The following is a 27,289-nucleotide window of genomic DNA, read 5'->3' on the forward strand; positions in this document are numbered from 1 at the left end:
CAGCAGTGTCCCCGGGAGATACCGTCAGTCTGGCCAGGAAGTTCCAGGTGCAGAGGGGAATGGGAGCACCACATCTCTGAACAACTTCAATGAGCAATGATGGGTCAAAATTGCCATTTTAATTCTTGCCCAGCAAAGTAAAGCCTGCACAGAATACATTGCTGAAAATAACTCTTTTTTCCTCCACTCTTTCCAATATCTTTTTTTCTTCCAGTTTTGCTTGGTTTGGTTTTTTTTTCCACTGGTTTTAGTGTCCAGCAAGAACACTAGAGGAGCAGAGAAGGTGGGGATTTTTCTCACTGTTCAAGGGGACTGAGCAGCCCCAAACCTCTCAACTCCAGTTTTGCATTACTGCCCTGCCTTCCTCCTGGGGATCAACTCAGCAGCACTGTTTGGGTTATGTGCTGGATATAGGCTGGATATAGTTCTCCTCCATTCTGCTGTTCCTGCAACTCCATTAAATTTCCACTGGGTATTTGAAAACAACATTATATATGTATATACACACAGACACATGAAACAGAGCTCTTTAAAGTTTACATCCTGGGAGGAAGCCAGAATTGATTTCTTTAAATTCAAGTAACTCCTGACTTCTGAAGGAGTTCACGTGTCTGAGAAGCAGCAGTGGAAATTTGTCTTTCAGTGCTTCTGCTTATCATTTATCAAGGTTCTGGAGTACATTCACATCTTTGTAAGGGCCTGAAGAAGCTTCACTAAAGAGCCTTTTTCCCATTAGCAGATCTGTGAAATTGTCTGAGAGACTGACATATGGGACTACAGACAGATGTACCATGTTTATTGGTCCTTGCTTCCCAGCTCCCCAGCTGCAGCACTCATCCCCAACGCAGCATCACTGCTGCTAAAGCCTTGGCATTTTATCCAATCGCTCACTTGTCACAACGCAGAATGAGTCTATGAAGCACTTATATTTTTAAGCAAACACAGGAGCTCCCAGGACTAAGGAGGGATCTGGCACAGATGAGACATGACAGTTTGGGTGATGGCCTGAGTGGTGAGAAGCTCAGGAAATGCACACACGTGAACCTGCAAATGTGCTGCTAACGTCCAAGGAAAAAAGGCTGCTGCCATAAATCACCTTGTCTGTGAAAATATTCTGAAATGACAGCATCAGCCTCTATATTTGAGAGATAAACTATCCAGTTCCTCTAGCCTCCCTCAAACTTTATCACAGACACAAAGAAAAAGGAAAGATAACAAAAAGAAATCTATCTGAGAAGCCATTTATTTTTATCAGCCTGGACCTCTGGGACACAGTTCATGCAATTTCACCTCTGTACCATTCCCCTTCTTGGAGTCATCACACTTAGGCAGTAAAATGTCTAATTTTAGTAATTGTCAAAAAATTGGCAACTCCTGTATTTCTGAAAGAGTTGAATATGGTGTTAGACTAAGCCACAATCTGGCACCCAGGTCAGGTTGGGGTTTTTTTCAAGAATTGCTTAAAGGCAGCCCCCAGAGATGGAGCACAGATACATGACTTTAACTAACTAGCACTGGAAGAAATATATTCAAAATGCATGAGGTAGTTGATAAACTTCCAGGACAGAAATGTCCTTTGCTCTTTGCATTGAGAACAAAAAGGCAGGAACACAACAAGGACATTTATATACAGTGGGTGACTGAAAGGTTGGATTTACCTTTACTTGCTTCTACTACTGCCTTTAACTGTCAGAGTTTCAGAGGAGGTGGATCCTTGTCCTGTTTTCCCAAACATCTGGGGCTCATGACTAAGAACTCTGCATGCTGTGTTGAGCAGCAGGGTGGTTTTCAATGCTCGACACCAAAATCTTCCCAGGGCAACCTCCGGCCACCACTTCTGCTTCCACCTGCCAGGAAAGTACCAGCCCTGCAGAAACTTCTGCAAACAAACTCTCTCAAACAGCAGCAGCCACAAGTGAGCATATTATAAATGGTAAAGGAGCACTGAACAGTTATTTTCTAACCAGAAAAAGGCTGCTGTCAAGTGATTTAATTTCCCTGCTAAATTGTATAGTAAAAAAGAAATTGCATGTAAAGACCACGTGACTGGGAACGAAAAGCCTCTCGTTGAAAGCTTTCATTTGCCCTTTATCACACTGTTTTGCTTCATATTCTATAAATAGCTCATGTGCACTGTTTTTCCTTTTGGCCTCATAACTATGAACTGGTTCCTCACTGGCTTTGCAGAGTCTGAAGAAAATTTCTGGAGAATGCTGTAAGCATATTTGATAGAAGCTCACAAGTGGATTAATTTCAAAACAGGATTCAGTTGGCATATTTAAAAATATATAATAATCAGAGCTGTTTGTAATAGATTCACCTCATCCTGCAGCAGAAATCAGGAATTGGAGTAGCTTGGTTTCTGCAATCTGATTTTAGTTACAGTTAGGCTGCAATTTATTTTTAGTAACAAACTGTTTCCCCGAGACAGATTTGGCTGTTCATTAGCATTGGGAGTCTTCTCTACAAAAAATATATTGTGAAATTTCCTTTTAGCTTTGACTAGGCCCACCCATTGAAACATAAACTCCATTCTGCAAAGACAGAGAAGATTTGATCATCCATCTTGTCATTGACAGATGATAAAGATTCTGAAAATAAATTGTCCCTCTTCCATAAATTTTTTACTTAGTATCAACCACAGTTTCCCTTTAAAAAGGCAGGGAAATCTGTTAATCTGCATTATGAGCTTAATGAAAAGCAGCATAATTGAAAAATTGTTGTAATGAAAGAGAGTAAAATACCAGTTGTGTTAGATTTGTGATTTTATACCACTCGACTACTTCATCAAAACATTGGCTGGGGGAATCCTCCACAGTGACTCCTCTAGATGGGTTAATTGGCAGGTTGGGATCCAAATCATTGCCTTCACCAACTGATCTTTCCAGAGTGAGTTTAATCTGCTTTGCTTCCCATTTCACCACTGGTGTCAGCCCACGCTGCTGCAGTAGCAGCCTGGTTTTACTTATTAATCAGCATTTTCCAAACCATTTTTTCTGCTACACCCATCCAGGTAACATCCAGGCACATGGACTCCTAACACTCCGATTTCCAGCATCAGAAATGCCAGCTTTGATCAGGCCAAGGGCTCCTCCAGCCTCCCTGCAGCAGGAGGAGAGCTTTTAGCCAGCCAAGGCCATGGTGTTTCATGGTTATGAACGCCTGTTCTCCAGATGTGCTTAGCTCGGCTTATTAAGGGTTACCCACAGCAAGCAGATTTACTTCAGCTCACCCCTGTGGATGATGAACATACCTCCCCTGCAGCACACCACACATCAGGAGATGGTGATCCTGACACAGAGCAACCTCTCAGAGTCACAGTCCTGCAAAGCACAGCTCCCTGCTGCACCCCACATCCTAGGGTGAAAGTAAACCTACTGCTGCAAAATATTTGCTTTACTAAAGATGAACTCTACCAGGTGCTTAAAGGAGCAAATTCAAAAACTGGCAATGCCAGAGTTCAGATGTGCCAAATGGCAGGTTTGGTGCTCTGTGGGTTTGGGGATTTTTAATTCTTTAGATCCTTTAGCCACTATTAACAAGGTGTCATGTTAGAAATTTGGTTCATTTAAATTATTTTCAAAGTAGACAAGCTATTGGAGTGGACTGCAATCTATGCCTGCCTAAAGCTTCAAGCATTACGATGTCCCGACAGTTCAAATGTTACACAGAACTTGTAAAATTCAAAGAACATTTCTTTTACCTTCTCTGAATTACCAAGGGATGTGGTATATTTCCATACAATTTTCCAGAAAAATAAATCTTTTCCCTAAGAACACTGTTTTTTATTTTAATTATGTCAACCAGTATTTTCATACCTGATAACAAGAAATAAACCCCACTTTACTTCAAAAGTATGAATACAATCTTAGCAGTTAATTGTCATGGCATTACAAAAATACCACTGAAATGGGTATGAAAATTGCTCAGAGCAATTGGTAGAGCCTTTTCATAAGCCACGGAGTGCAACAACTCCAATTCATACATGTTTACACAGAGCTTTCACATATATGGCTATGCTTGATTTTGGAAATTATGTCAACTGGAAAAACATCATTTCCTGATGTAAAGGACACAGACTTCACAGATTTTTCACTGAAATCACAGCAGTTGATTCAAAATTCTTAACCCCTTCTTGTAACTAACCTTGACTGTTTGACCCTGAGAGGTTTCGCACATAATTGCCTCTTTGAGGGAGGGGTCTGAAAACGGTGGATTTCAAAGAAAAACAGAGATCATTTTATATTTGACATTAGTGTACATGTAGGCAGTGGCAACCTTCTGCTTTGGATTTCCCTTGTTTCAGTTGCCTCCATCCCAAGTGCGCTGTTATTTGAGCAGGAATGTGGGTGCTTAGCGCGCCGGTGATGGTATCTGTACAGCACCACAAACGGCCCCGCATTCTTGGCATATTTGGTGGCCTGCATCAGCCCCGCTTGGAACAAAAGCTCTTGTTTTGGACACATCACTGCAGACTGTTGCCTGATCCAAACTGTCTGCTTCCTTCTGAACTTCTAAACAGAAACGACAGATCAGTTTGTAGTTTTTAACAGATCTAGCCTCAGAAAACATATCTGATACTGCCTTAATAGGAGCTGCCTTTTGCATCCAGGTTTGTTTTTAATTTACAGCACATTCTCCACCCAAAAGACAAAGACAATTTAGAATTAACTCTAGCTATGTGAGGATTTTACTTGAAACAAAATTCAAATATGTGCAATGAACACACATGAAAGTGCTATTTGAAGGACCATTGCAAACGCTAATTAGGAAACTGCATTCAGGACTGCACACAGCAGTTTCACTGGCATGTCTGGATATTCAGTATGGCCTCTCTGTGAAGAGCCCTAGCATCTCCTGCAAAGAAACAGCATCTCTGTCTCCCCATCCACAAGCTGCAGTGGGGTAAAGGTCAGCTCCCACGGATTCCTTGTCACAGGCAAAAGGGAACAAAAAGGTGAAAACCCCAGGCACAGGGCTGGCTACTTTCCCTACTTGCTAGGCAGACAGTTTTGGTAGGAATAGAGAGGAGCAGTTCTATTTTGAGCAGTAAATGAATAAATTTAATCCTCAACTATCAAGGCAAAGCATTCCTTCTCAGGAGAAAAAAAATCTTTGAAGAAATTGGATAGGGATATTGAAAGGACTTTTGGTCCGTCCCGGGACCCAAAGTAAGAACAACTGTCTCCATGTCCTTTCTGAGAGGTATTTCACTAACCTGCCCTTACCATCATCACATATTTCATAATCACCCAAGCAATCTTTTCCAGTACTTTCTATCCTTGATTTGGATAGTTGTTGTTTTGGGTTTTTTCCCTTTTTTTTAATGCTTTCTTTGAATCTCTTCTGCTGCAATTTAGTTTTATTAATTCCTGTTCCATCTTCTGCAGGGATAGGACTCTGTAAGGATCATACTGCTCTTCTTTACAGCAGTCTTTTCTGTATTTGAAGACTTTTGTAATTTTTCTTGTCTTTTTTTCCCTACACAATCCAAATTGTTTCAGTCTGCCTTCTGGGTTTGTTTCCTAATTGTTTGATCATTCCTACTTTGGAACCTCTCCAATCAGCCCACATCATTCTCAAATCTACCAATCATCTTGGGATGTCCTCTTGGGACATTATTACCACATATGAAACCACGTTTTCCCAGCCAGGTTTTAAAATGACATCTATTAAGCGGAGGGTTGTGTCTTTGATGCACAGTTAACTTGAGTTATTTGCACTTGAGTTAATATGTCCCCAGTCAGCCTCACGTCAGAGTCCCAGGAACAGAGAAGTGAAAGGAATCACAGGAAATCATCTCATCCATATCCCACCTCTGAGGCACAATCAAGTACCATATATCTACACTCTTTTTGATATATTCCAGCAGCAAAGTCATCATGACCTCCCTGGGCCATCTTCACATGAGAAATCCTAAATCCCCATTTACCCCTTTCTAAATCCCCAAATACCCATTTACCCACAAGTGCCTCAGTCAGTTGTGTGCCCACCTTACCACATAAAACCAGCAAAATTTGCCTTCAAGCATGTCAGGTGGGACTGTGTCCTATCTTGTCTTTGCAATAAGGTTCCACCAAATCTACTACACACAAGTACATAGTGGCATCATGATAGTTGTTTATTACATTGGCAAGGACAAGAAAGATTTTTAAAGTATCATCTAATGCTTTGTGCCATTATTCATTTTTAATACTGAATAAGTATTAAGTTTCTCTAACTTCTCCATGGCTTCCTCCCTCTCAGCTACCCTTGCATTTTCAAACAGAGGTAATGCATTTGTCTTCTTGACATCATCAGGAGACCCCACATTTCTTAGAGAGAATGGCAGATAAGTAAGCATTTGTAAATGTTTCACATTATAGGATATTGTATCAAGTCCTGCTGACTTGCATAATCTTTCTTATCTATCAAGTACACCTGACCTGTTTCTTTTTAGTCCTGTTTTTATTCAAATGAACTGGTTTAAGCATCTGGTCATAATTCACCTTTTCTGTGGTGGTTGAAAGGAGAAAGACATCAAATAGATGACCTATTATTTGCTCATTTCCATATTAAGAAATAAACTTCTACTTTCATCCAATTTGGTTACTTAAGTATTTTTTTACTATTCTTCCTTCTTCAGCAGTTGCAGTTCAGTTTAAGCCTGAGCTTTCTGACTCTCCCTTATGTGTCCCTAAAATCTGTCACACCAGTACCCCGTGAGGAGAAACACACCTTTGCCATCTTTTTCTGCCCCGTTCAGAGTGATAAGCCACGCTCACATCTCCCCCTGCCCTTTCTCTGGGACTGTCAGCCGAGAGCAGCTGCAAGCTGCCCCTGGCATGGCACACAGAGATTGGGTTACTGCACGGAATAGCCGCGTTAGCAGCTGGCAAACCGCGCTGGCTCCAGCCTGGCCTGGCTGAGCGGGCAAGACACTTGGTTCAGTGCAAACAGCACCATCCCCACCTGAAAGGCTTCTGCATTCCTAATAGAACTTGCACCTCACAACTCCTGCATGGCCAAGGCAAGAGAGCACCATGAGAAACATAAGTAAATGCTTCCCTTCAACTCTGCTGGAATGAAACAAAAGCAACAGGCAACACAGCAGAAACAGAGGCCTCGCTGCCTACTCGCATTTGAGGTCCAGGAGGGGCAAAAAGGGTAACAAAGTTTGACTCTTTGAAGATTTGGTTGCTCCTTCTCTGCTTTTCCACAAGATCCTGTGTCACGGAGGGGACACAGGAATGCTCTGAGCCCACAGAATATCTCAATCCACCTCTTAATGAGACGAAAGGTTTCAGGGAAACTCAGATGAAACATGACAAGGCATAGTAATACAGCCAGAAGGACCCTATTGATCTGCTTTACAAATGGAAAATACTTAGAAGCTAATGTAAATAGGAACGAGCTGCAAGAAATGTTCTGTAACCTTAAATTAACTACTTAAGAGCATGGCAGGCATCTTGCTGGTAGTTCTGCACTTCACTTAGCTCCTACAGTCATACAATCCTAGCAGCTTCAGTGGGAAGGAAAATGAAATCCTCCAATCCGTAGGGAAAAGTCATAGTTTATCTCTAGAAAGCATGAAGCTGCAAATCTGAAAAGATGCCAAAGTTGACAGTTAACTGCCACATACTACTGAAGTCTATTTTTCCACCTTCTTCTTAAACTCTTTCTTCCATTCCCAGGCCAGACTCGAGTTTGGAAGTCAGTGAATGAATTCCACAAGTACTACAGTTTGTGCTTTCCCCAACAGCTCAAAAGCAGAGGTATCAGATTTCACAGCCCTGTGAGGAGGCTGGCACGGCTTCAAAGCACTTCTGAAACATCTCTCACTTTATCCTGAGGAGACAATGGCCTCTTCGCAGGGACCTGCAGCAGACCTTCCCTCCAAGAGCTGATTGTGACACAGTCCCAGCTCCTGCAAAGTAACACCCACATATCGGGAATTTCACGACCTTGTGCCAAGGCAGAACTTACTTGAAAAGTCTGAACCAAATCAAACAGCATTTGCCATCTCAACATTTTTTAAAGATGTCTTGGGCCTGTCATGACTCAAAAATGGGTTGTATTCAAGTCCTATGTTGGCTTCAATGTGCTAGTCCTGGTGGAAAGCAAGTGCTTTTGGCAAGTTCTTTTAGTTACCAAAAATAGTTCTGTACTACACTATCAAAACGACATAATCTTTAATTTTTCTCTTGACTGCAATTAAATTTTAAAGAGACAAATGGATCAATTCCAGAATTTATAAAGACAGGTCTCATAAAACCTTCCTATCCTGAATTATTTCAGAGACAGCCATTTTTGAAAGTCATAATTTTCTCCTTTCTCCTTTGGTATTAAGAAAAGTCAACTTTCCTAGTTCCCTGCATAGATAAAACATGCAGGATTTTGTATATTTTTGCCAATCCATTTACAATCAAAACCTTTCACTCCATCTCAGAAATGGTTGCAAACATCAACTCCGTAGAGGCAAGGGCACGCCAGAGAAATGAATTTTTACTAGGAATAGCAAAATGAAATAAGAAATAGGAATGTTAAAAAAATACAAATAGATACATAAAAGATAAATAGATATAAATATATCAGGATCAGCAAAACTAAGTAAATACTGCACTGAGAATACCAAGCTCCAGGTCAATGGAAAATTTTAATTTATAACTGTATCATGTGCAACAGAGCTGCTGCAATTCCAAACATGACAACTGGGTGATATATGGCATTTCCCATGTTCTTATATGTCCTAGTATTTCAGTTATTAAATGACAATCTGAGAAACAGTAACACAGAGACAACTGACAATAAAGCTGGTGAAAGGATTAGTCAAAATTTGTCAAAGTGTGATGGAAACTATGGGAAGAACAAAGCATGAGCTGCATTGGTGCTTGGAAAAAAACAAAACTCAAACCACTTGAGAATTTGAATCAAGGTCAAAATGAAACACTAGACACATTCATGAGGCAAGATGGCATATATTTGGATGATCCTCAATATAAAAGCTTTCTAAGGGAAAGGGAAAGGCCAGCTGAAAGCACAGCAGTCAAGTGCTCCATCATCCCTTCTCCCTCTTCAGAACCTACTGGAACAAACTCTGTACAGGCAAGAAACATTCCCAGCATTTCTGCTCAGCCATGAAATCCTAAAGAGCAAGGAGAAACAACTGCCAAGTTTCCAAGTTTTCCAGGAAAAAGAACTTACCCTGACTACTTAATCCCCTTTCATCCTGTTAATCTGGTGCTCTGCCTCTGCACTAGTTCAGTCCAGCCCCTGGGTGACAAACTGTTCACAGGGCTTTGCTGCTGCACTGTCCTCACAGCACTGCCTCACCTGAGTGATCCATGGACAAAAATCAAGGGAAAAGACTTTTCAGCTAAATTTGCAGCTGGCTCCATTAACCTGTGCTGGCTTTTCTCTGTGGGGATGGCAAGGTTTGAGTACTGAGGAATCATTCCTGTTGTTCCCATCCACAATTGACATAACTGTATTACCAACTTCAGGTAGGTTATGAAAGTGTTGAATCTGCCTTTCAGAGCCTCAGCCCTTAAGCCACTTAAGAGGAATGAGCCGTTCTTAGGTGATGCTACTAAATTTGGGAATCTCCCACCAATACTGAATGCTAAGCTGGTGAGCCCAACATCCAGTCCATCTCTTTCCACTTCCTTTCCAATAATGTCATCATGAAACCTTTATTTTTTTCTAACTTTCAATGCTGAATGATGCTTTAGCCTAAGCTACCCAAACACTGTAAAGTCAAGAATCAGATGCATGTTCCTTGAGGCGGAACAGTCACAAAATTCAAAGGCAAAATGAAAGAAGAATGGTTGAAGATACAGTTTGTTTTCTCTAATGAGTCCTCAAAAACAGCAATGGGGGAAGCAAGGAATTATTTTAAGATAACATTTTAAAAGCAAAAAAAGTAGAATTTGAAAACATAGCACATAATAAAGATCAGCCACAAGACATAGTACATGGCATAGTACACAAGCCATGGCTGCAGTTTCAACTTATTTAAACTAAGTATGCTGTCTCTTTTCCAACGTAGGCTCTATGAGCCCATATATTGTTGAGTACACTTTTGAAACCATTCCCACTCCAGTTCAGAGATAGGCATTATGGTCAAGCCATGTTTCTAACAATAATGTTTGGTTTGGCAAGTTGTAGTGTGGTTATCTTGGCAAACAGATGCTTTAGCCTCTGCCATTTATTTAGTCCCAGTACATTCCAAATTATTTTGATGAAACTTCAAGTATGATATGAAGGGAAAGTCATAGCTAGTAAATCACCTGGAAAGATCCATAAAGGACAGGTCTTGATGGCCTCACTCTGCCAAAGAAATAACCCTGGGTTGCTGATCTGTTACAAATTGGAAATGCTTACAGTAAAAGCAGGGGTTCTTTTTATTGCAAGAAGTCAAGGAAATATATACAGCACAAAGAATAGTAATATGACCCTCCAGCAATGCTCACCCTAGAACAGAAGGATCATAACTCTGAAGAGCAGTCAGCACTTAAGTTCATAAAGTTCTCACAGCATTCCCTCTCTCTCTCTTTGTGAATTGCTATTTATGTTCATCCACATGTATGTGCACAGATACACACTTTTAAATATGTGGATTATTAAATTAAAGGCAAGAGTTCACATCAAGCAGGAGGAGAAGAGAGTTGTTTCTTTATCAGCATTATCTCACTTCAACAGAACAAAACAAAAAAACCAATGCAAACAGCAATAAAATAAAAAGAAGACATTTAAGTCCTCAAATGATGCATGAGAGTTCATGCAAACATGCTTTCCTTGTGGTGTTCTTGATAGGTTTGCTGTTCTTTAATGGTGCTGGAACAATTGCAATGCTTTTCCTTCAAATACAACTTTTTTTTCAAATAATTTACAGTATTTGTAAATTATGTAAATCACTTTCTATAGACCTGAATACCTTAAGAAGTTAGTTTCAGAAGTAGCAGCAAATGGCTTGGTTCTCAGAAATGTGCCATAACCTCAGAGCCCAATGTAAAAGACAGCATCTGTCAGTGCCTTGCACTTGTGGAAATCAGGTCAAATCCAAAAACTGCAAATAAAGATACTTTCTATGTCTGTCACATTTAAGCAATTTCCAATGATTTTACAAAAAATCTCACTTCCCTTAAAAACAATAAATAGAAAAAACTCATAGTGCTTAGTTCCAATTTCTATTCACACAGTTCTTCCCCACAAATGTTCAGATTCACCTCTCCACCTTTAACCTGTCCTCAATAAGAAACACAGACATTAAATCCTGACTTTCCATCTTCCCCCAGCCCAAACGTTGACTGCTCAAGAGTTAATAATAGCAGCAGCAAGCTGATAGAAAACTGGGAAAAGGAGAACATTGGAAAATTAATGCTTGGATTCACAGCATTATCAGAGTAGGCTGACTGACAGCTAATCTTACATACATCTATAGGAAATTTCATTATTTAATTTCTTTCACGGCACATGGAACAGGAAGTATTACACAATGACTACAGTTAAATGTAAATATATGGCCTCTTAATTTCACAGACATTCTTCAGATATCATCTAAACAGGTAAGCAGATTTATATGTATTTGTCTTTCCCAGAATAGCCATCCCTCAAACCAAACAGCAATAGAAGAGGATTACCTAATTTCCTGAGCAGTCTGCTACAGCAGCAAGAACCACACACAGACCTCACTGACATGGACAGAGGTCCAAGTGAGCTTTCACCTGCAGGAAAGCAACTCCAAACTTACCTTGGTCCAACAGAAACTGTTGAACTGTAGCCCATCTTACAGGAGTGGGCTATTGAGTCCCGGGTGAATCATTCAACATCCTCTGAAACACAAACAGTTCAACATTTCCTCCAATGGATGAATGTCCAGCTTTAAATACATCCCATAGGACATGTGCATCTGAACAGAAATGAAACCACACATTGAACCCCACACAAAACCATCACTTCATGTAATTCACTAATGAATAAATACCTGCTAAATACAGATGTTAAGGCTGTTGTGGGATAAAAATAGAACTGAGTTTTCAAGAGCAGTTAGTGACTTTTAGTTAAGCTGAAGTCATTGCTGTTGGAGCATTTACTGGTTTTACACATATACATTCATACACACAGACTTTCTCAGACAGTCACTCTGATGCTTTCCCCATTTCCTCTTTCCTTATCTTCTACAATTTCACCTAATTCTCTTTTTCCTTCTTTTTCTCTTGAATCAGAACACACCTACACCACAGTGTATTTAAGGGCCTTCAAGAAAGAAGAAACAAACACAAATAATTTGCACTACTCTCTGCACAGAGAAACAAACTGCTATGGGCACTGTCTTTTCCTTCCAGCACATCAGTTTTGTTCAACAAGCTGCACTCCAGCAAAGGACTAAAAAAACCCACATCTTAAAAACAAATTAATTAGCTTCCTACAAATTAAATTTTTCCTTTCTGTACTCCTAAAGCTTTTATCACTATTTCCTCTTTTACTCTTAACAATAAAATTGATTAAAGACAAATTACATTTCTGTAGGCATTTTGCTAAAGCTTTTGATAGAGTCCATTCCGGATGCATTATCCGATCCGATAGATCCTGCTTGGGAAGCTGCCACGGACTCCAGACAGCGTTTGAAGTGCAGTTATGCAATGGATGCCACAATGCCCGAGCAGGCAAATTATCGGGCCTTTACAAGGGAGCCTTTGGTAGATGAGCCATTCACACAGCTCCGAGCTGGGCTCTGTGCACAGAAGCTGCAGCACTCCGGGCACGGCGCGGCTCAGGGTGTGCTCACAAGCTGCTGCACAGCGACCGCAGAAGTGGTCATTGGGAGTAGTTCAAAACGCTTCACAAGAATGCTTTGATGCTATCCAGAACAGTGCTACTGGCCAGTAGCTAAACTATAATTATGCTGGCTGGATCAGAAAGTCAGGGTTGAGTTGCAAGAATTCCCTTCTTGGCTCACCCGTTCCAGACCTTGATCAAGGCCAATGTACTTTTGGGAAAGTTCAGTTCCAGTGAAAATGTAAGCCTACAGCAGAAAACCTCCTGGGTTCAGTTTTTGTTTTAAAATCTAGGTCAAGTCATTCTCATAGCAGTGGCAGACTTTCCATGCAGGTGGGGATACTCTGTACACAAGAAGGTACAAACAAAGAAATGTTTCCAAAAATCTAACCGAAGGTGTTAGAAAAAAATTTATCAATTTATTATAAGCTTTGTCTCTGGCCTGACTACCATCTGTGATGGGGATTTTGTTATGCAGTGAAACAAGAGCAAGATAGAGCTTTAAACAATTGCCTCGAGCACACAAGCCCTGTGTTTATTCCTAGGAACATATTCATAAATTATAAAACTGAAGAAGGACCACTTTGACTGTGTGGACTGCAGGAAATTACTTCGTCATGACATGTTCTGACTGCTCTGCGACCAGCCTAATTCCCACTTGTTTTGTTCAGGTACATAACCACCATGCACCTGAACAGTGGCACTGAACTCGATGTGTCAGGGATGAGTGATCAATAGCACTGAGATTTCCCACTAAGCTGGGCTGGGTGCAGCCACTGCCTGGGCCTGGCAGAGCTGTGGCATCACCCTTGCAAACACTGGTGCTCCAGGGGCGGGGCCATGGGCAGGGGCAGGACAGCACTGACCGCTGCCTGAGCCCTCCTCTGAGGTCACTTCTGTTCAGCAGACACCAGGTAAGGCCAGGCAGGACAGAACCATGTGATCAAGGTTAAATTCTGCATGCAAGCTCCACTTGGGTCACACCATTTCCGTGGGCAAAGATCACAGTTGTGGACTTTGTTAGGCTTTTCCCAATTCTTGTCATCTGTTTTTACCCCACTGCATCCCTCCATAACCACATGTCCAAGCTTGAGCCTAGCACCCAGCTTTCAGCTCCTTCAAATTCTGCTGGTGGGAGAGGGTGAGATCTATTCCCTGCTCTCTAAACTGGCTCTAAAACAGGGGATCAACAATAATTACAACTTCCAATGTGCTTATTTGCTGTGTGCCTCAGGACATTGGTTTACGGAAGCCTGTGCACAACTCTCACACCAACCCCATTATCAGACAAAAATCTTGGCAGGGAATCACGAATTTTTCCCTTCACCCCCAAAGAATCCTTATGATATTGAACTTCCTTTAAGCAGCCTCATTTTAAGTCTCACCATTTAAACAAAACACAATACAAAACAATACACTAATATCTTAGGGACTGCTTCATACGGTAAAGAATTATGTTGTTAATTCAGCCCTCTCTCAGAAATTAATGTGCTTTTTTCCTGTCTTAGGAAGTCAGCGTACCTTATTGTGTTTGTGTATTTCAGTTCACTCTGCCATACATTACCCTGATTAATTCTGGCAGTGACAAAGCTGGAGAAGTAATTTAAAATCATGATCATACAGAAGCATTGCATTTTCCTGCAGCAAAATCAGCACTCCTGTTTAACTCTCCGACCTTTCATTTCCTGTGAAGGAGCACAGGAAGCACAGGAGGTAAAACCTGTTTCTGAAGACACTGCCTTAAGAGTTCTCACAGCTTGTTTTTGAGTTATTTTCCCTCATAACAAATGAAAATGCATTCAGTATTACACCTAGAGAGACCACAGTACTGCAGTGAAACCAAACAGCTTACTACAGGTGGAATTAGACTAAAACACCAAGGCTATTCAACCAAGGACAGTCAATCTAAATTTATCATTGTCCACCTTAGAAAACAGAGAAGAAACCATGGAATGCAAATGTTAGGGATGAGAAATCTGACTTGCTTGCTGGGTAAAGTTTGCTTTGAATACGTATGTGGAAATACTGAAAACAACAAAATATGCAAAGATGACAAAGGGAGAATTTAAGCACATTGGACTTGTAATTTGTTTCCTTTGAGTTTCACTTCTTGTTTCCTTCTCATTATAGCTACTGAAATATTTTTAGAGAATAGTTATAACATAATGACAGTTATCTATATCAATTGCAAGTCATAGATGGCTTAACTCCTCTTTTTAAGAATTAGCCTTAACTATTTTCAGACTAAGCACATACTTCCTGTAACTTCCCAAAATAACATTTGGCAATCACAGGAGCTAGAAGAGCTGCTGCTTGCTGGAAAGTGACACTTGCAATGTCTACACAAAGAAATATAAATTTACTAGACAGCACCTATCTGAATGTCTGTTATGATATAATCAGTCATTGATTCTTCTGACAAGCTTCTGAAAGTCAGTTCTACTCTGCACACACACAAACCTAATAAGCAACAAAAGAACCTCAAGAAAACAAAGAAAAAACACCTCAAAAAGCCATAAATTCTTACAGGTTTGAGCACAGCTCTTCTCAAAAAAATCTCATATATTCGGCATCAATTTATAGTACCGTTATATATGCCAAACATCCTGCTTAAATAACAAGGCTGTTAAGCAAATGGACTGACAAACCCACATCACAGTTATGACATTATTTGCTTAGCAAGGATATGTGATTATTTTACAGTGATGGAAGCTTCATTAGGAAACACTTCCACTGCACAGCCAGACAGCAAGGTGTGTAACACATACTGTGGGAAAGAGACTCTGATCTGCACACCAAGTACGTTTGGGATCCCATCAAAAAGAAAGTCACATGTTCTCTGGGGTGCTGGTCTTCTGGTTTCTTGTTTCTCTTATTCTAAAGCCAGGATAAGTTTAGTACGATGCTATCTCACACTGGAAAGTTCTGCCTTTTGAATAATGTTATTACCTGTGTAACCATGTTCTAAATTGTGTTTATTTAATGATGTTTAAAAAAAAACCTAAACAAACAGTGAATTCACTTTTTATTTCAAGTGAAATCATTCCACATATCTAGTCAGGAACAAAATTACTCAAGCAGGTAAAACCCTCCCAGTATTCTATCAGGCCTTCATTTCCAGCTGAAGATCCCAGAGAAGACAAAATCTTTTGAAACCGAAATAATTATTTTATGTGGAAAAATAATCTTATTTCCCCCTCTTTTACCCTCCCCCCTCCCCACCCACATTTATGCTATAAGCCCATTTACTCACAGTAAAACTGAAGAGGCTGTGGTTTCAGGACTCATTGCCTACTATGGCAATTTCAAGTTAAGGATTTCACACTTTCCCCTGTTCTTGGGTCATTTAAGTCCAAGTCAGTTCTGCTCACAGGATGTCTCCAGAAAGTTCTGCTGGTTTGTTGTTTCACTAAGGCAGCACTGTCCCCAAAGTCAGCATATGGCAGTCAAAGAGCATTCAGGTGCTAAAAGTGCTTCACAGAAAAGAGGAAAGCAAAGGAAAAGTTCAGAAAGGCACGAGGAGCTCAATGGTAAGGTGAAGAGGTGAGGAGCTCAACAATAAGTTCCCTCCTTGAAGCATCCAAGGGAAGAGGTATTAGGAGGAAGAAAACTTGCTGACTGTGACAATAAAGGAGACTTCTGTTTTGACAGGGAGAAGAGCATTATATCTTCAAGGAAGCTTTGAAGATCTGCATTTCATAGAGCTCCAGTGCTTACAATGAGACTGCTGGAATAACAAACACAGGCTCCCCAAAGCACTTTTATGTCTGTAGAGCCATTTTTAATTTAAGGATGCACTTGCTTTAAGTTTCTGTGTTTTGTTTATAGGCTTTGTTTAGTAGAGATCACTTTGATGAACCGTTAGCGGGCATTGAACTGGTCTTCCTCAATAGCAGCAGCCTCCTGAGTCAGGGATGAGTGTGACTTCCACAAATAGTTTACAAAGAAGGGGTTTGAGAACTGCAGACTGGGCTTGAACTGCTTATTTTCTGGTGAGAACACCTTAGCTAACTGTGCAACAGTTAGAACGAAACTCAGGAGTGGAAGGGACTAAACACACAACAAAACTTTCCAGCAAGTGAGTTTTCTGACTGGGCGAGATGGCACTGAAAAGAACAGGGGAAGCACTGAGGTGGACACTGAAATCTGGGGGGACAAAAAGGCCTGGACAGTACTACTGCTCTGCAAGAACACAGTTTACCTAGCTTCCTTACCAGCACTTGTTACCCAACACTACAGGAGTTAAGTACTTCTTACTCATTACTTAATCCTCTTAACACCTTGATGAAGAAGGTAAAAATCAGTTTTGTTTTGCATACACAAAACAAATGCAATAATACCAAATGATTTATTCACATTCATAAAATGCTTTGGAAAAGGCAAAACTAAACAGCTCGCTCACGTCTCATTGTTAGCTCTAATTTTAAAAATAACACAGCAGGCAGAAGTCTCTTGATCTTTCACATCCATGCGTCACGTTCACGTTCACGCCCTTCTCCTTATCTTTCACCTCAGATGACAACCCTCGGGATTACCCACATGACTGGGAGACTGGTGATGAGCCAACAGATTACCAGGCCACTTCACACAGCCTAACAGGGAAGAAATCCAGGCAAATTGCCTCCTGGCAGATTTAGGAAACAGAATTTCAGTTTACCTTTCCCTGATCCCGCTGAGGTGGCACTGACGTGTGGCTGAAGGAGACGGACACTCTCCACCAGCGGGCTGTGTTCCCAGAGTCATGGGCATGCTGTGAAGAGGCTGAAATTAATGCAAAACATGCTACTGATAAGGGCAGGCTGTCAGAACGAGCCACATCACTGCCAGGTGGCTGAGGAAAGCCAGACTTTGTGGGAAAAGGGCGGCTGGGCAGGACCGCGGTGACTGCTGAGGCGGGGTAAGCACCCAGAGCCAGTGCACAGGCCTTGAGGCTGCTTGGGAGGAACGATAACCAAACCCACTTACTGAAACCACAGGAGCACCTGAAGACACCACTTTAGTGAGAAGACAACAGTTTTTCTCTGAAGTTAGTCACTTAAAGGACAAATAATGACTTTTTGGCCCTGCATGGGCTCAAACGCATATTTTGGACTGAGACCACAACCACGGGAACTGGAACTTACCTTATTTCCATCAGCCTTTTAAAAACAAAGCCAACCTGGCCTTGACTTCAAAAGATACAGCCTGAGGAAGAAACAGTGACACATTTGCCTTGCACCCAGCTCAGCTGACTGTAGAATCAGGATGTGCCAGAAATTCGGGGTTTGTTTTGCTCTCAAACTCCTGCCTTCATCAAATTTCCAAACAGTTTAAAGAAAAATGAACTGCTGTTTTAAATTCACAAGCTGAAGGTGAAACAGTAAATTGATAGATCGTAAAAATCATCATTTCTTCTTTCAGTTCATCTTCAAAAAGGTGGAAAAACAAAGCACTACCACTGCAATGACGAAACCAAGCAGGACAGTAGCCATGTCCACAATAACCCGAGGAGAAAACCCCTGACCTTTCAGCTTTATTGTACTTTATTGACAGTAAATAATTCACAACAAACCTGACATTTTATTCAATCTAACTAATAGTTGGTTATTACAATTAAAAAAAAAAAACAAAACAAAACAAAACAAACAACCAAACAAGATGAGGAGAGACAAGAGCTCTCATTCCCAGTCCAAGAGGGGGCCCTGGGAAAAGCCCCATGTGCAGCAGGAGGGACTTTCTCCCTGCTGACATTTCAGGAGGGTTCAGCCATGACATCCAACAGCCAAATGGTGCCAGACTGATTCTTAAATAAATAAATAAATAAAAATATAAAAGAAAGGCACAGATTGTGACAGCCATCTAAAATATACTGCAATGCCACAAGTCTTTGGATGGACAGACAGGAGTAGAGCTGTAAGGCACACTTTTCCTCTTCAAAAATTACTGGAAAAGTATCAAAGACATTATCTGGTGTTTTTAATCTTTTATCAATTCTGTACTAGCATTGCTGCTGTAATGGTTTTTCCTTGCAACATTCTTTCCCCTACAAACACTGTAAGCAAGTTCTCCAGTCAGGTCATTTTCCTCTAAATAACCAGCCCTTCAATTTCTATAGACAGAAGTAGTGTCCAAGACTGGTTGAAAAAGCAGAACCATTTTATCAAGCCATGACAACACCATAGCTCGATTTCACACTGTTCTGATTCAGTACAGTTTATCTGCCGACAGACTTTGATGTCTAGGAGAGGTATTCAACATCTGCACAAGGCAGATTGGTTTTATTTTATTTTCTTGGTGTCCATCTCCAAATAAAATTGTCAAGTATCGTAATGAGTTTTGGGGATTCCACCAAGCAAAGCCTTTCCATAGGTTGTGGAGTGTTAGGGGGATTTCCCAGCAGTTACTTTTCCATGCCCCTTCAGTAATGCGAAGTTCCAATTTTCAAACCATCTGCCAATTCAGATCAGGAATCCAGAGTGGCACAGGACCTTTTAACAAAAAACATGTCCCCAGCAAACTTCACAGAGCACAAATGGTTTGAGTTCTCCCTCCATCCTTCCCTTTTGAGGCCTTGCACCCAGCCTTACTCTGTCTTACATCAGACATGCAGAGTTCTTGGGCTGTTTTCTGTGACATCCAAGCCTGGCCACTGCAGGCACACATTAACATTCCATTATTCTGTTACTGCTATTCCAAATGTAGAACCAAAGCTTCCAACCTGAAAATATTTAAATACAGAAGTCACCATAACACCATGAGAAAAGCATGACTGCTTTCTCAAGTAATCATTGACTGGCCTCCACCTTTTACATATAAATATTCTTTCAACACACATCTGGAAATCACAGATTCCTCATTTTATCTTTTTTGAGAATAGTATCACCTTAAAGATACAAAGTAGAAGTTTTTCTACAAACTGAAAGTCCTAAACTTTTTCCCACCTTCACTTTTTTTTTTTAAATGGGCATCTGCTAAGTTCACAAACAACTCGTTTACAGTATCTTCAAAGTCACATCTCAATGGAAATACTGGTAGGCAGCAAAATACATGGTGAACTGGACAAGGGTGAATACTGTCACTTTACAGTAGTTACACTTATCTGTCGTCAATGAACTAGCCTCAAAGTTTGCAGGCTGAAAAAATCAGACAAACAAAAAAACAACCCAAACCCCCCTCCCCCCCCCAGATCATCTGCACCCAAAGATGGCTTGGAGGCCACACAGGAGACGGGCAAATATTTGCTGTGACTTCTTTATTTTCAGTATTGTTTCTTAAACTGAACTAGCTTAGGTGAATGAAGCTGCAGAACAAGCACTCCAGCAGCTCCCCAGATTGACTCAATTAGCAGTTGACATGCTGTACTTAAGCTGCTACCAAGCGCTGGAGTCAGCTAATCATTGCAGAAACACCCGCGGAGGCTGCTCTGGCTGCTGCGCTCAGCTGTGCCGCAGTTACACAACTCAAAACACGGCACACACTGATGGAACCCATTCAGGCACATTCTGCTCATTACCCAGCCGCTGAGTGAAACACAGGGCACGAAAACAGCTTCAGCTGAAAGTCAGCTGGTAGCAAGATGGACACAGTGCTTGGTTCTTAAATATACACAAAGTAAGGCTACAGCGCCAGAACATGCTTATAAAGATGGCCTGAGTTCCCTTTTTGCTTTCTGACTTTGTACTTTTACTGGAAAAAAAACTATAAACAACACTATGGAAGACATGATATTTTAAATACTAAGTAGAGAGGTTAGTATCAAATACTAGAAGGACAAAAACTTATTTAGAGTTCCACAACATACACATCAACTCAGAATCAAACTGAGCTTGAACACAGCAATCTTTGCCAAAACCCAAGTGTGTAAATGCTCCTTGTGCTCCTGGAGACTGCTTCAAATGGTTTTCCCAACCCCTCTCATTTTCAACCAATAGCACTAATAATTGCATTCAGTACAGAGTTTTTGAACACTGAAGCTGTGCCAGTAACGGAGCCAGAAACTGAACTCAAATAATAACCAGAAACTTCCACTTGAAAAAAATTAAAAGCAAAATAAACACCCGAGCATCTGAGTTTTACCAGCTGATCTAAGACTGATCCCATGTGCTCATTTTCAAACTTAAGAGAAATTACAATCTGTTCTGTGGCAGACAGTGCAAAAGAATTCATAAAAGGATAAGATAGTATAGTACTGGATTATTGAGGCATTTATGCTTTAATTTAGACAGGTTTAGTTCATAATCATCTATTTATTAAAGTTTGTAATTCATAAGAATAAAAATCTATGCAATAATCAAGAATTTTAGCTTTGGTTATGAATGTACTTTGTTGCAAAAGTCTTTTCAAAACATTTACTGAATGTAAAGCATCTTTAATTTTACTTAGGAAAAAATAATTATTAACATAAACCCTATGCACATTAACATCTTTAACAAGCTCCTTCTCTGCCCATATGTTATCGTTAAGATAACCAGATCAGCACCATCCCCCTACCATCCCTAATGACCACTGTCAATTCCTACACTTTTGTAGAATTCATGTTTTATGAACAAAATTTGCTCTTAGAGGTATAACTGTGAAATACTCCTACCAACATTAAATGTACTCACTGGTGCCTTTTAAACCTTAACAGTAGCTTCCAACGCCTCCAAACTTGTGATTTCAGTAATTGCCAGGCTCTGCAAATTACCTGGAACAATGCAAAGCTCAATGGACATTAAATGCTTTTCTATGCAAGGCACTTTAACATCAACACAGGCTAATATTTAGCAACCAAATCAACATAGTGAACATGTCATGTAATTCACTAAGCTGGAGAAGACTGGGCAAAGGGGTTGAGGGTGAGTTGTTCTTAAGTTTTTACTTCAGAATATATGCAAGCTTTCATTGCAAATAAACCCCATTTTAATAAAAGAACATAAAAAGAAGGCGTAAAATAAAATTAAAACTGGTAACTTGGAAATTTAAATACTGGTCTGATGTACATGGCTTTTTTTTTGAAGCAAGTGCTGCCTTTTTAGGTATTAATGGTTCTTTGGAAAAATCCACATCACTGCTCATCGAGGGTAACAGGTGAGCTACTCCAGATCCACTTGCCCCTTCCTACATAAAAAAGCAGCAAAGCCTCTTATCTGCTACTGCTTGGTATCAGGACCTTTGGGAGGACACTGCTCTGTCAGCAAAGGCCAAGATTTCCCAAGGCAGCACTTGGGCACGCACAAGTCCCTCTCAGGCTGCAGGCTCCCGACGCACCAGCACCCTTCACTCTGCCAGCATCACCACTGCTGCAGTTGTTCCCAGTGATCTGGAATGATTTAAGCATTCTTAAGCTACAAGTCCTTTCTTAAGTGAGTATTCTGACTTGACAGGGTCAAAGTGATTTTGTACATGCAGTAATACCAGCAAAGCTAAGGGACTGGTAGGCCTCCAGCAAAAGGAGAGGTGAAGAGCAGCTGTGCAATGGCTCCTTCATCTATACTGCAGGCAGAAGTGGACACTGCACTAACCACAGCCTAATCCCCGACATCATAAACATCTCAAGGGGAAGAAACTCCTTCTTTGAGGGTCTGACAGCCTTCCTGCAGGGAGAGCTGCTGCTGTGCCTGCCTGCCTTTTCCTGATAACAAGAATTCTTTTGAATGTGCACTGGTCCATGGAGTTTCTTCGCAGAAACAGGAGGGACCAACGGGGACCTGACATGGCTTCAAATTCAATTATCACTTCAACAACATTTTACTTGAAAATCCATGATCTCAGTATTTTTCCAGTCCCCAAAAGAATTAAGACTCTGCAAATACTATGCACAAAAGAATTTTCATCTGCATAGAACCAGTGAAGCAGAGGAGAGTCACAGAAGAATTCTTCCTTGTCGTGCCTCTTGCACTGATTTCCAGACAATCATCTGAGCCGCGCTTTTTACATTTTATGCTGAAGTCTTGCTATGGTTTCCAAGTGATTTTACATGCTGTCAACCCTTCCCCCGAATCCAGTGGATGGAGAGCTGTATCCTGAAGAGTGTCCAGAAAACTGAAACAAGGGCTTTAGTGAAATAATGCAAGGAAGCACACTCCCTACTCCACCTAATTACACTTGACTTCATTCTTAAGCTATGGTGGTCCACAGCCATTCTCAATGACAAACCATGGAAACATCACAGAAACCTGGTGGGACAATTTCAGATAATTGAGAAAAGAAAACAAGAAAAGAAAACAAAGAAGACCCAAAACCCACTACAGCAGATAAAACAGTATCTAGTTTATTACATATAGAAAGAGATTTCCAGAATTTACAAACACCCACGTTTTCATTCCAGGGAAAGAGTCAATTTAAAAAGTTCACCCTTTTTTGTTTCATTTTGCTTTGTGGTTTCCTGTTGGTTTTTTTTTGTTGTTGTTGTTTTTCTTCTTTATAATATATACAATGGAAGACTTTGATTTCTTTTTTCTGATTTTTTTTGTCAGTTCCTGTGCAATTGATGAATTAAAGTTGACACTTGTAAATACCCATGTACAGTAATGTTTGTCTTCATTGTAGTTAATACAGACTATTATTTTACAAGGAGTACAAAATTAGTTTTCTTTTGGAAAGAATTCAACTCAACATCAGGGTTATCTTACAACTGATAGTATCAGTAAATATGACTGTACAATCAAGGCCCAGGGACCAATGACTCATATTATATTATTTTCTGAATTACAATCTTAAAACAAGAATAGTACCCTACTCTATTCTTAGAAGCCTTGTTTTAAGCAGGTTCCCCACTCTGTTTACAACAGAATATAGTATACCTCAGTTCCACATCAAAAAAGATGTGCTGTAGGAAAAGTTACATTTTAATTAAAAAAGTACATGTATAAATCAAAACCTATGTTAAATATTTAATACTCTTCAACCAACATTAAGTTTTGTATGCAATAATTTACAATGATGATTTGTCATACAGGTTTTCAGCAGCAAATGAAGTTGTGTAAATGTGCTAGTAAAATACCCATTCTCACCATGATGTAGTGGTGGGCACATCAGTTCATGGGGCCAGCTAAGTCCTTATGGTAGAGGATGAAATAAGAGAGACTTGTTGTCCAGGTGTCACAGTGCTTCTGCTTGGCACAACACAGGATGTGCAGCTCAGTCAACAACTCCTGAGGTTTGTGTAAAGTAAACAAACTGAACTGGATGTATCGTACCCATTTACAGAGGAAGAGGAGGAGGAGGTGAGGTCCTAGTTGTGATAGCATGAAACATTTATAGTCTTGATACCCATGAGTTTAAAAGAAGGATTTGTTGAGGTTGTGTAGGTCATCATTCTGAAATTGAAAGAGGAAGAAAATTAGCATCGTGGGCACTTTAAAACTTTTCTGCAATTATTTCCCTCCCCCTCCTTTTTTTTTTCTCTTTAAAAGAGTTATCATCCAAACTGAAAGTGTTAGCACCTTGAAAAATTATGGCATACACAGTTGAACTGTACTCAAGCATGTGAATCCCAAAAGCATTTAAAACAGATGTTGGCAATAAAATTCAAAGCAGTCAGAAACACATTTAAAACTTGCAAGAGATTCACCTAAGCAGAAACAATTTAAGTGTCCATACTGATTAACTCTGACAAGCTCCTGTGACAAGAGAAAGGAAAGCTCCAAACACCAGCCTGCTGTTGGCGTTTTTACCAGCTACAAGAAAGATCCACTGAATGTCAGGCCCTACGAGAGGCCTTCCTGGCCACCTGCAAACAGCACAGTTTGCCTGGGAAGGATGACCAGGGAATGGAGCATTCAGGGTGCAGCATTACCATTCCCTATTTGACATACAAGTTCTAAAAAAAATTGTATGCAGAAAATCCTGGTGAAGTCCATGAATTTATCAACTTTCTGCTTCTCTCTGAGAGAGGTGCTGCAACCCCGATAATGCACAGCACAGGTTTAGTGGGGAATGAATGCCAGAAACTGCTTTTGACCCTGTCCTCCCATTTCTCAGGTGCTGGCTGCAGCCTCCCTGACCCAGCGCACAGTGCACCAGTCTGGGTCAGCAGGTCCTCTGGACTCTGCTTTTCTGCTGGTTTTCCCCAGGCAGGCTGTCAGGCCCAGGCCCTGATCAGGAGCGAGGCAGCGCCAAGCAGGATGCACTCAGGGCTGGATGGCCTCGTGTCCTGCTGGCAGCTGCTCTGGCCCCCATGGGGAGCACAGTCCCTGCTGGGGGACACAGAGCTGAGGTCACACGCTGGGGCACCAGGGCTGCCTCCCACTGCTCCTGAGGTCCTGTGGCATTGGCTGGCCACACATACAACCCTGGTGTCTCCCATTGCCCACCACCCCTGCGCCTCCCACACCACAGTCCCGGCCTCCTCTCTGCACACCACTGACATGCAGCCAGACCCACTGGGGACCGAACCATGCAGCACTGAAATGAGTACAATTTGTCTTTTAACTGGGGTTAGAGGACTACCAGCATTTACATTTCAGTAATTTTGCTAAAATCTGCTGAAGCAAGACTCATATTTTACATAAAAGTGTGTCTATTTCTATGTTCAATATTAACTGTGCTCCTGAAGAGATAGGTAAACAGTGCATTTTCCTCAGTACAAATAAAGGCTTCCCATAGACACGTTAAGTAAAAAAATTGAAAAGACCTCCTGTCCTATATTCTTTAATTGCACAAGAAACAAAATTTACTTTGTGTGATCCTTCAAGTGAAAGGAAAGCCTATCCCTGCAAATGATGTGTGGTATGCTGTGAAAACTCCCTGGAGAATTATCTCACAGATCTCTTATTTACTTTCAACTTTCTTCTGCACTCACATTGCGATCTACTGGAATGTTTCTACCCGAATATCTATACAGAGCTTCACATAGCCGTGCAGCTTTCAACTACGTTTGACCTAAAATTAGCCAGTAATGCCATACTTTATTAATAAAGACAAGCAACAAAGGAGAAATGGCTTCATTTAAATGGAGGAGCAAAGTGTGAGCAACTTGTGTGCTGCATATCCAAGGTGGGTGTTCCACACCCAGCTCCCATCCAGCAGGGCCAGAGGAACAGCTGGGTGCCCCCAGCAGGGCCCAAAGGTCTGACCTGCTCTGCACCGACAGGACAAGTGGTAGAAGGACAGCAAGAAACAGCTTTTCTACATGGCCAGACTTGATTCTGCTAAGAGATTTTAAGTACATAAATAATACATGATTTGCAGTAGCAGGGCCAAGTTCTACACCTCTTCACCAGTATTCAGGTCATCTACACTCAAATACATCATGTATTGAACAAAATGGCCTGTCCCATCCAATTCCTCACCAATTCCATCAATATGGCCAAGAAGTCATTGCAACCACCTCTGGAGGGCATTTATTCCTGGATTCCAAAGTCAGAAGAGCAGAGAAGAAAGACAGTAACAAGTCTATTGGAAAAACAAAACACTTCCTAGAGGAATTAATTAAGAAAATAAAACTGAAGAAAGCCACAGTTACAGAAACCCAAACACTTGTACATTATAGTCCTGCACATGCGCAAAAAGGGTGAGAAACCACAGAAGCCTGAAATATCCAAGAGCTGGAGACAGGATGAAGAGCCAGAATCATGTAGGACATGACCTGGTACAGGCTGAATTGCATACAAATGTCAGCTGCAGGTATGACAGGACACGGGGGCATGGAGCAGTTTCAAGCTACTTACACCTCCAGATCTTCAGAAGTACAACATGGGAATCTGTCACCCTTTCCTAAAAATGTATTAGTAGCTTTTGCTTTCTTTTAATTTTGGTAAAGAAAAAAAAAATCAACTAGGATCTTTGCTAAGGACCATCTGAAACTACTGATTGCAATTACTGGCTTTCATACCCAGTTCCTCTGACCAATCTCTTTCAATAAAACATTAATTGGGTAACCAAGAATGACAACCCACACTACTGTTACAGCACAGTGGTGCCTGTTCTGTCTGAATGCACAAAGATGTGTAGGAAACAGACAATCTGAGAACAAAGCTGCTCCTCCAAGGTCACTGGAAATACACTCAACCTATAAACCTTGGATCCATTATTTGTGCCTCATGCCCAGCCCAAAGCCCCATCCTCAGTTTTAGCATACAAATGTTCTTTGCTAGACTTCAAAAGAGTATTTCCCAAATTTTTGACAAAACAATCTGAATCTCCTCTCTCCTCATTGAACTGTTACAGTGTACTTCAAGGTGAAAGGACCTTATTTGGAAATGAAGTAATCAGCTGGATACCTCCAGCCATCACCATTTCCTTAACAACACACAAAACAGTGCAGAAGACAAGTGTTTTAATAGAGAGTGTGAGGACAGCAGTGAGCTAAGGATCATTAGAACTACTGACATCACTGTTGGCAACCAGAGAAAAGGGAAAACCTGTGTTTAATCTACTTCCTATTCACCACAAGTTTCAGCTGAAGTCCCCAATAATGCAGTTTGTGGTTGACTTTATGGAAAAAAGTTAGTGATGCAAGAAAAGTGTACTGAAACAAACAAGCATCTTTAAAAGTTACTACCAAGGTACCTCTGACAAGTAGTCTCTGCTCAACATCTGTTACAATACACATGCAGATAACACTGAC

General features: G+C 40.9%; 1 protein-coding gene across 3 annotated transcripts in view; it reads right to left on the reverse strand.

Annotated features, from left to right (window-relative positions):
* IRS1 (insulin receptor substrate 1) overlaps positions 1–27,289 on the reverse strand; it is a 119,216-nt gene that overhangs the window by 25,058 nt on the left and 66,869 nt on the right. The window contains exon 3 of one of the 3 annotated variants that reach the window (XM_069024006.1): positions 22,970–24,038. The exons of the other annotated variants lie outside the window; for them this stretch is intronic. The gene's annotated coding sequence lies outside the window, so the exon portion shown is untranslated. Of the gene's footprint in view, positions 1–22,969; positions 24,039–27,289 lie in introns of those variants that run through there. 3 annotated transcript variants of the gene reach the window in all.

This window comes from Aphelocoma coerulescens, chromosome 9, assembly GCF_041296385.1.
Source record: "Aphelocoma coerulescens isolate FSJ_1873_10779 chromosome 9, UR_Acoe_1.0, whole genome shotgun sequence".
In the NCBI taxonomy this organism is placed as follows: Eukaryota; Metazoa; Chordata; class Aves; order Passeriformes; family Corvidae; genus Aphelocoma; species Aphelocoma coerulescens.